General features: G+C 42.7%; 1 pseudogene; it reads left to right on the top strand.

The window, feature by feature from the left end:
• The first annotated feature begins 543 nt into the window (after positions 1-543).
• LOC139412656 (ranBP-type and C3HC4-type zinc finger-containing protein 1-like) lies at positions 544-9584 on the top strand (annotated as a pseudogene).
• The last annotated feature ends 1430 nt before the right edge of the window (positions 9585-11014 follow it).

Genomic DNA, 11014 nt, shown 5'->3' with positions numbered 1-11014 from the left:
TGTTTGTTACTGTACAGTACATGCAATATGCTTTGTGGACTTCACTGGACAGAGGTTGGCTTCACCAGTGATTTTACCCACTCACCGCTACTGCTTCTGATCTTGATAATAGCTACACACGTAAAGAGAAGGTTCAAGTTCTATAATTACATTCAAATGTTGAGGCAAAGGAAAGGTTTTCTATTGTCAACAGTTGTGGAAACTGTACGAAGAAGTCTGATAGCCATATTACGTAACTGAAAGCTGATCAGCTGAGAATCCCCTTTGCACCCCTTTGCACTTTTATAGCTAAAGTATTCTTATGGCTAAAATATCACGTTATTTAGTTTACAATACAATATAAATATTGTCCTTAGTGTGCTGTCAAAGTGAAAGGGTGCTGTCAAAGTGAAAGGGTGCTGTCAAAGTGAAAGGGTGCTGTCAAAGTGAAAGGGTGCTGTCAAAGTGAACGTTTCCATTTTGCATAATGTTGTTTTTCACTTTGTGTTATTCTTCTGTATCATGATTTTCTTTTGCTTGTAATTTCATAAAATAGGTCAAACTATGTCTTCTCATGAGGTGACGTTCACAAGCAATTTAAGATTAAAAGGAGGGTAAGAATAAAGGTTATTCATAATAGAGTTAGGCATAGCCTATGTTTGTGTGGTTCTCATTTCTGATTTCCTGATAATGTCTAAATAGGCAGGTCAATAAAGGGCCAAAGAGCGATGATAGTGACACATAATATGACATACTGTAATATGTGAAAATCAGCACATGCAATATCTGGTCTCTGACCAAGTTTAAATTAGCATTGTTCTATGCATTGATGAAAAGGTTATTTTTCTACTGCAGTGGATGAGCTAGCCCAGTTGTTGAGTGAGGCCATCAGCTGTGGTGACAAAGAGGAAGCCAAGAGGTGTTTGGAGCAGCTGGCAGAGTTGTGTGTACCAATGTCTGTCAGGATCTCCCACAAGGCTTACTCCCAGGACTCTATTCGGTATGTGGAATCATTTAGTAGTGTTCTGTTGGTCATACTTAACATTACATAGGATTGTCCTATACTGTATATGAGAGCAAACACACGTGGAATAATCGACATGACAATAATCGACCACGAGGTACAAGGGATTGTGGATGACTTACTTTACACTTTAGCTCCCACCTTTCTCTTGAAAAACTGAATGAATAGTAAAACCTTTGTAAATGTGTTTAAGTGCAGAGTAATTCAGACCCAGTTACCTTTTCTGGTTGCTTTGCTGCAGTTTGAAGTTGGGAGTCGGGGATGCACATTCAGATAACTATGTTCCTGTTGCCTTGTTGGTAACACTCGACATGACCATTTCAGATCTGAAAGAGAAGGTAAAACAAATTATTGATGCAACTCCATTTTCACCAACAGCAATTATATTTTTTCTCTATTTATTCAGTGTCTTTAATACACATATTTGTATGAAAACAAGTAGAGACAGAGCTCCCATGTATTCTTGAATCTCTCCACAGATCAATACTAACCATGAATTCAATCCATCTCTGCAGAGCTGGGTGATCGGGAAGCGTCTGGCCGAGGACTAACACTCTGGGTGATCGGGAAGCGTCTGGCCGAGGACTAACACTCAGCCATTGGTTGAGGAATAATGAAGACCAGGCCTACTTGTACATCAAGTCTGCCCATGCTGTCAACCTCAGCTGGGATCAACTGAACCAGGAGGAGCACCATCGGCTAGACCGTAAGGACACTCCACCCTACAGCACCATTTGGTCTTCCAAAAATAACCTATTATACTGAGCAAGGCCCACAGGTTGTCAGTATATCAGCTTGTGACACACACATGCACACTTAAAGGATAGGTAGCCTAAATGTAACCACATGTATTATATGGATTTGCATTAGTATATGCATAAAAAGTCCCAATGAAAGGTTACACCTTCCTTTAATATCTTTTGAGTTATTAAATAAAACTGATCAAAATTCCGAAGAATGCCGAAGTCAGATTTTTTTTTTTGCGGGATGTGACATAATATGGAAGACCCGGCAAGCCAGCATATTCTCTCTGTGTAAACTCCAACAGAAATACCTTCAACTGTATAACTTCAAATAAAACAAAAACAAATAGTTTCCACCAAGGTTATTGTAGTTTTATTATAGTTTTTATATTTATATTTGAAATTCAGTTTAGTTTCAGTTCGATTTCAGAATTGGTTGACTAGTTTTTATTGATTTTGAGTTCATATAATTATTTATATTTTGTGATTATATTATCAAGTTTCAGTTTTAGTGTGCTGTAGGCCTATAGTTATGTCACGCCTACTCCCGCTCTCTCACACCAGGTCTACTAACCACCGGTCCAGGCAACCCACATTATGCACAGCTAGCAGCCATTATTGCGCACACCTTCTACCCTTTGTTACGCACACCTGGACTTCATTATCACCCTGATTACGCCCCCTTTATTTAGCCTTCAGTAGCCTCAATCTTCAGGCAGTATTGGTTTTGTTTATGTTCTGTACATTACTCCTGTTTTGATTATCTTCATGTTTCTTAGTTTTAAACTCACATTCTGCACCTGCTTCCTGACTCCCTGCGTATAGGTTACAAGTTGTGTTTTTTGGGGAAATCGTTTTTTCAGTCACCCCCAAAGCCAATTCGTTCCAGTCATTGGCAGCAGAGAACTGTAAGGAAAGGGGGCCAAAGGAGGAATCGGGCATGACCAGTGAAATATACCTGCTGGAGCGCGTGCTATGGGTGGGTGCTGCTTTGGTGACCAGTGAGCTGCGATAAGGTGGGGCTTTACCTAGCAAGGACTTATAGATGACCCGGAGCCAGTGGGTTTGGCGACGAATATGAAGCGAGGGCCAGCCAACGAGAGCATACAGGTCACAGTGGTGGGTAGTATATGGGGCTTTGGTGGCAAAACAGATGGCACTATAATAGACTGCATCCAATTTTCTGAGTAGAGTGTTGGAGGCTATTTTGTAAATGACATTGCCGAAGTTAATGATCGGTAGGATAGTCAGCTTTACGAGGGTATGTTTGGCAGCATGAGTGAAGGATGCTTTGTTGCACAATTCTAGATTTAATTTCGGATTGGAGATGCTTAATATGAGTCTGGAATGGGAGTTTACAGTCTAACCAGACACCTAGGTATTTGTAGTTGTCCACATATTCTAAGTCAGAACCGTCCAGAGTAGTGATGCTAGGCGGGCGGGCAGGTAAGGGCAGCGATCAGTTGAAGAGCATGCATTTAGTTTTACTTGCATTTAAGAGCAGTTGGAGGCCACGGAAGGAGAGTTGTATGGCATTGAAGCTCATCTGGAGGTTAGTTAACACAGTGTCCAAAGAAGGGCCAGAAGTATACAGAATGGTGTCATCTGCGAAGAGGTGGATCAGAGAATCACCAGCCGCAAGAGCGACATCTTTGATGTATACAGAGAAAAGAGTCGGCCCAAGAATTGAACCCTGTGGAACCCCCATAGAGACTGCCAGAGGTCCGGACAACAGGCCCTCCGATTTGACACACTGAACTCTGTCTGAGAAGTAGTTGGTGAACCAGGCGAGGCAGACATTTGAGAAACCAAGGCAGTTGAGTCTGCTGATAAGAATGCTGTGATTGACAGACTCGAAAGCCTTGGCCAGGTCAATCATTGCGGCTGCACAGTATTGTCTTTTGTCGATGCCGATTATGATATTGTTTAGGATCTTGAGCGTGGCTGAGATGCACCCATGACCAGCTCGGAAACCAGATTGCATAGAGGAGTATAGGTACGGTGGGATTCGAAATGGTCGGTGATCTGTTGTGCCTTGCCTATGCTGTGCCTTGTTGGAGGAGGGGTGATAGAAGCAGACTGATACGCACATAAAAGACGCAGTCAGTCCTTTCTTGCTCCATCCGTAAACACACAGGGTTGTTTTTCATGCCTCTTTCAGAATCTCCTTAACTTTAAGGGTTGCTGTATCCATTTGCAAAGCAATCAAACCGTGCCAGGACTTTTACATTTGGGAAGTGTTTGGTTGAATTTTCTGAATGCTGTCTCACCGCACAGTCTTGCCAGACTGGATGAATAAACTAACTATTGCTTTTATTTTGTAAACTCATTTGAATGAGGTTGCCATGTTTCTGCTCTTTTCATGCAAACTGTTCAAGTTGGTTGTCCTGATGGGCAGCTACGAATAGCTGTTGGCTGTCTCACCTTGTCTTTATTCTGAAACTGTTTGTATGATTCTTTGTGGGCGCTGTATAGATGAACTTTGAGGTAGGTTGGGTTTTCCTTTTATCTCTGTTCCACACACGCATTTTATTTTGTCCTTTCCAGCAATGTACTCAAAACAATCCAATACAGGGCTTTACCTTTTGCTGCCGCTATTGTTCACGCCTATGGTTCACTCTCTGCGCATGCCCACAGATTTCTTCCCTTAGCTACTGATAGCTGGTGAACACATTTTTATGACTCCAACTTAAGTGTATGTAAACTTCCGACTTGTATATTGCAAAGTTTGGTAACAGAATGACGGCACAAACAGCACAAACCGTCATTCTGTCATGCTGTTATCAAACTTTATATCTGCACTGTTCTTAAATATGTTCATGTAAAATTTTCGGTGGAAATTGTTATAAGTAGTCCTTGTGCATAGAGTTGTATGGTTTATTTAACTTTGCAATCATTAGTTTTTGTTTGGCATACATTTTAAAGTGAAAAACCGCATCACTCTGTTACTGTGGAATTGCCCTAAACAAAATATATTTCTCTGAGCAATTGTATTAGTTTAAAATAATATAATTTCCCCAAAATGTTGAGCATTTATACTGTCTTTTTTTCTCATCTTCATCAAGGGTGCCAATAATTATGGACGCCACTGTATATACAATAACCATTTGTTTCTACAATAATGTTTGTGCGTGCGTGTGTGGGTGCTTGCATGCGTGTGTGTGTGTGTGTGGACAACCAGGTGGGCTGGTCATGCCCTGTGTACACCTATGCTAACAAGCCAATGCGGCCGGGCGTGTGGGTCTGAGAGACCAGCAGTTTATAAAGTACCCAAGGTTTACCAGCCTGATAAGCAGGAGGTCCAGAGACTCCAGCTAGAGAAGATGGCCCCTTTACAGTACCAGCAGGTGAATGCCTTTTACTGTAAAAAGCTGGATGCAAGATATAAGATCATGTCATCATTAAATATAGCTAAATAGAGACTTGTGTGGGTTTTTCTTATTCCATCACTATACTGAGCAAAAATATGCAACATGCAACAATTTCAAAGATTTTACTAAGTTATAGTTCATGTAAGGACATCAGTCAATTGAAATAAATAAATTAGGCCGGATCTATGAATTTCACATGACTGGGCAGGGGTACAGCCATGGGTGGGCTTGGGAGGGCATAGCGACTGGAACGAGCTGCAAAAACACTCAAACTGGACCATTTTATCTTCATCTCTTCATTCAAAGACTCAGTCTTGAGCTTACTGACAGTTGTAGCTGCTTCGCGTGATGTATTGTTGTCTTTACCTTCTTGCCCTTTGTGCTGCTGTCTATAATGTTTGTAACGTGTTTTGTGCTGCCACCATGTTGTGCTGCTGCCATGTTGTGTTGCAACCATGTTGGTGTCATGTTGTGTTTTGATGTGTTGCTGTCATGCTATGTTGTTGTCTTACTATAGATATCTCTATGTAGTGGTGTGGTGTCTCTCTTGTCGTGATGTGTGTTTGTCCTATATTTCTATTTTATTTTTTATATTTAATCCCAGCCCCCGTCCCCGCAGGAGACCTTTTGGTAGGTCGTTATTGTAAATAAGAATTTGTTCTTAACTGACTTGCCTTGTTAACTAAAGGTTAAATACAAACAAACAAAAAAAACACTTGGCAGCCTGTCCCACCCACTGGTGAGCCAGGCCCAGCCAATCAGAATGAGTTTAACCCCCACGAAAGGGCTTTATTACAGACATAAACACTCCTCAGCACCCCCACCCACCCTCAGACAATCACACATGTGAAGAAGCCGGATGTGGAGGTCCTGGGCTGGTGTGGTTACATGAGGTCTGCGGTTGTGAGGCCGGTTAGATTTACTGCTAAATTCTCTAAAATTACGTTGGAGGCAGTTTATGGTAGAGAAATTAACAATAAATTATCTGGCAACAGTTCTGGTGGACATTCCTGCAGACAGCATGCCAATTGCACGCTCCCTCAAATCTTCAGACATCTGTGGCTTTGTGTTGTGTGACAAAACTGCACATTTTAAAGTGGCCTTTTATTGTCCCCCAGCACAAGGTGCACCTACGTAATGATCATGCTGTTTAATCAGCTTCTTGATATGCCATACCTGTCAGGTGGATGGATTATCTTGGCAAAGAAGAAAGGCTCATTAACAGGGATATAAACACATTTGCTGTTGTGGAAAACGTACCCATACTTGAGTAAAAGTAAAGATACCTTAATAGAAAATGACTCAAGTAAAAGTGAGTCACCCAGTAAAATACAATTTGAGTAAAAGTCTAAAAGTATTTGGTTTACAATGTACTTAAGTCTCAAAAGTAAATGTAATCGCTAAAATATACTTAAGTAAGTGAGATGATAAAGGCATTGGAGGAAGAGCGGGAGAAGAATGTCTTGAGTGGTGGAAACGGACGCCCACAGCCTCGTCTCCAACACGGAGGAGCTGGACTGTCCTATCTGCTACTGCTCCCTTCCGCCAGTGGAGGGAGCCACACTGCGGTAGTGCCTGCATGTTTTCTGCAGGTATGACTCATCTTGACTACTGGGTTCCATTGTCTCGTGCACAAAGAAATAAAGCTACAACTATTGAGACAAAGTCCTGGCTGGTATTCTCTTGAGTAGATCACTGTCGCTCCACTGCTATTAATAATATAGACATGAAATACTAATTTATGTTTAATCTGAAATAAATGGAAATCTAATAGGATTGTTGTCTTACTCACCTTGTATCAATATTAAATATGTTTCTGTGAATGTTTCATCTGTAATAAATAAAAAACGAACAAAACTGCCATCTAAATAATAAAGTAATTAGAGATGTGTACAGGTTAAATACCTTCTTATTTGGGTGTGTTTTCTAAGCTGGTAGTGTCTTAAAGGAACCATAGTGAACAACATGTATGCAGAGGTGACCTGCCCTTATGAGGACGAAAACTACAGCTGTGATAGCAAGCTGCATGACCGGGAGATCAAATCTGTGAGTCCTGCTGGTGCTCTCACTCTTAGCCTGGCAGCCAGTCTGTTTATGCTTTGTTGGCTAAGGAAAAAAACAACCTGTACCCAGGCTATCTCACGATGGTTATCTGTATCAAGTGATGACATTACCTTTTATAATTTATGAAGGGTGCTTTAAAAGACCCAAAGATGCTTTTGTGAAAGATACACATCACCATAACACATATTTAGTCAATTATGTTGTACTTTACACAGTGACCTGTTCTTTGTCTCTTTAGCTTCTCTCTCGGGAGGAGAACCGGAAGTTTCTAGAGCTGAGGCTCAGTATCACTGAGACGTGGAGTGAGAACAGCTACCAGTGCAAAACTCCTGACTGCGCTGGCTGGGGCATCTTTGAGGATGAAGTCAACGAGTTTATGTGTAAGCTCTGCAGAGAACAACTGTCTCCTCTGCAAGGTATGTCAACTTTCTCTCTCACTCCTCCTCCCTGGTCCCCCCTTGAATGCTAAAATAAATTATGAAGATAAAGATGGGTGCCTGGACAACAACCTTTTTGTCTACCTCCTTTTAAGGCCATCCACAAAGACAGGAACCACAAGGAGTTTCAAGACGATCTCCGGATCAGAGCTGAGAAAGACTTGGCTGCAAAACAGACCACACAGATGCTGGAGGTAATGTGGTAATATACAGATAGTTATTTCCCTCTAAGTGGTAGAGCCCTGTTTCTGCTCACCATTTCAATCAATCAGCTGATGTCACAAAGTGCTGTACAGAAACCCAGCCTAAAACCCCAAACAGCAAGCAATGCAGGTGTAGAAGCATGTGGCTAGGAAAAACTCCCTAGAAAGGCCGGAACCTAGGAAGAAACCTAGAGAGGAACCAGGCTATGAGGGGTGGCCAGTCCTCTTCTGGCTGTGCCGGGTGGAGATTATAACAGAACATGGCCAAGATGTTCAAATGTTCATAGATGACCAGCAGAGTCAAATAATAATAATCACAGTGGTTGTAGAGGGTGCAACAGGTCAGCACCTCAGGAGTAAATTCAAAGTATTTTTTAATCTCTACCGCTCCTGCTGTCTCTAGAGAGTTGAAAACAGCAGGTCTGGGACAAGGTAGCACGTCCGGTGAACAGGTCAGGGTTCCATAGCCGCAGACAGAACAGTTGAAACTGGAGCAGCAGCACGACCAGGTGGACTGGGGACAGCAAGGAGTCATCAGGCCAGGAGTCCTGAGGCATGGTCCTAGGGATCAGGTAGAGGTAGAGGTAGAGGTAGAGGTAGAGGGAGAGGTAGAGGTAGAGGGAGAGGTAGAGGTAGAGGGAGAGGTAGAGGTAGAGGGAGAGGTAGAGAGAGAGAGAGAGAGAGAGAGAGAGAGAGAGAGAGAGAGAGAGAGAGAGAATACTTAAATTCACACAGGACACCGGATAAGACAGGAGAAATACTCTAGATATGACAGACTGACCCTAGCCCCCCCGACACATAAACTATTGCAGCATAAATACTGGAGGCTGAGACAGGAGTGGTCGGGAGACAGTGTGGCCCCATCCGACGATACCCCCGGACAGGGCCAAACAGGCAGGATATAACCCCACCCACTTTGCCAAAGCACCACTAGAGGGATATCTTCAATCACCAACTTACTATCCTGAGACAAGGCCGAGTATAGCCCACGAAGATGTCGCCCACGGCACAAACCCAAAGGGGAGCGCTAACCCGGACAGGAAGATCACGTCAGTGATAAAAGAGCACCAGTAAGCCAGTGACTCAGCCCCTGTAATAAGGTTTGAGGCAGAGAATCCCAGTGGATTTCCACCAAACCTGTTTTTGATTGAACATGAGATACTATCGGCCTATTACACTACTGAACTGCAATATGAAGCCTATAGCGAGTTTTGATGAAACATACTATCCGCCTATCACACTACTGGACTGTGATATGGAGTATATGGGTTTTGATTACACATACTATCAGCCTATTACACTACTGAACTATTATGAGAAGTCTAAAGGTGAACCTGACCTTGATTAAACCTACAATTGGCTTATTACACTATTGAACTGTGATATGATATCTATGGGTAAACCTAACCGTGAGCTTCTGTTGCCTTCTTCGATAGTCCTTACTGCAGAACGGGGAGGCCATGCACTGTCCAAAATAGTAATTCAGAAGCAGGATGGCTGTGACTGGATCTTCTGACTGAAGTGTAAGACTGAGATCTGCTGGGTCACCAGGCCGGCTCGCTGGGGACCAAACGTAAGACAGTTTCTCTTACAGTTACTGTTAATCCGACAGTTACAGTTACTCTGACGTTTACAGCTACTCTGAAGATAAAACAATTACTCTTCAGTTACAGTTATTCTGACATTTACAGCTACTCCCCAAACATAAGACCATTTCTCTTTAGTTACAGTTATTCTGACATTTACAGCTACTCCGAACATAAGACAATTACTCTTCAGTTACAGTTATTCTGACGTTTACAGCTACTCTGAAGATAAAACAATTACTCTTCAGTTACAGTTATTCTGACATTTACAGCTACTCCAAACATAAGACAATTACTCTTCAGTTACAGTTACTCTTATAAATACACTTACTCCAAAAGGTACTCTTACAGTTACAGCTACTCTGCCTCCCCACTCTAATACCTCACCATGCTAGACTATTCTTCTTAGACCTACCCTATGGCTCCATTTCAAACATATCACTATGGTCACCAAATTTGAGCTAAGATAAACTTACCATGCCCAGTTTGACTGCTATACTCTTTATTAAGGCATTCAGATATCTTAGATCAGATAGAATCCATCTGATTTCTCATTTTACATCTAAGTAGGTAAACACTTCCCAGTGATAACCTAAAATACACTACATTACCAAAAGTATGTGGACACCTGCTCGTCAAACATCTCATTCCAAAATCATGGGCATTAATATGGAGTTGGTCCCCCCTTTGCTGCGCTAACAGCCTCAACTCTTCTGGGAAGTCTTTCCGCTAGATTGCTGCGGAAACAAGATCATTAGTGAGGTCGAGCACTGGTGTTGGGCAATTTGGCCTGGCTCGCAGTCGGCGTTCCAATTCATCCCAAATATGTTCGATGGAGTTGAGGTCAGGGCTCTGTGCAGGCCAGTCAAGTTCTTTCACATCGAACTCGACAAACCATTTCTGTATGGACCTTGCTTTGTGCACGGGGGCATTGTCATGCTGAAACAGGAAATGTCCTTCCCCAAACTGTTCCTGCAAAGTTGGAAGCTTAGAATCGTCTAGAATGTCATGTATGCTGTAGGGCTAAGATAAGATAGGATTTCCAATAACTGGAACTAAGGGGGCTAGCCTGAACCATGAAAAACAGCCCCAGACCATTATTCCTCCTCCACTGAACTTTACAGTTGGCACTATGCACTCAGGCAGGTTGCGTTCTCCTGGCATCCACCAAACCCAGATTTGTCCGTTGCACTGCCAGATGGGGAAGCGTGATTCATCACTCCAGAGAACACGTTTCCACTGCTCCAGAGTTCAATGGCAGCGAGCTTTACACCACTCCAGCTGACACTTGGCATTGTGAATGATGATCTTAGGCTTGTGTGCTGCTGCTACATGGAAACCCATTTCATGAAGATCACGACAAACAGTTATTGTGCTGACATGCTTCCAGAGGTAGTTCGGAACTCGGTAGTGAGTGTTGCAACCAATTTTTTACGAGCTACAACTCAGGGACAACTCAGGAAGCTGTGTATGTTGAGTCAATGGGGTGCGTTGCCAACCTAAATGCCAGAACTGCCACTGAGGGGCCCCACTCCATCTCAACGTAGTGCTGGGTGGGTAGTCCATATGGGGACACAGCATAAAGAATCATAGAGGACCCGAGTGCC

This window comes from Oncorhynchus clarkii, chromosome 7 (assembly GCF_045791955.1).
Source record: "Oncorhynchus clarkii lewisi isolate Uvic-CL-2024 chromosome 7, UVic_Ocla_1.0, whole genome shotgun sequence".
Lineage (NCBI taxonomy): Eukaryota > Metazoa > Chordata > Actinopteri > Salmoniformes > Salmonidae > Oncorhynchus > Oncorhynchus clarkii.
This window is presented reverse-complemented; position numbering and strand designations above follow the sequence as displayed.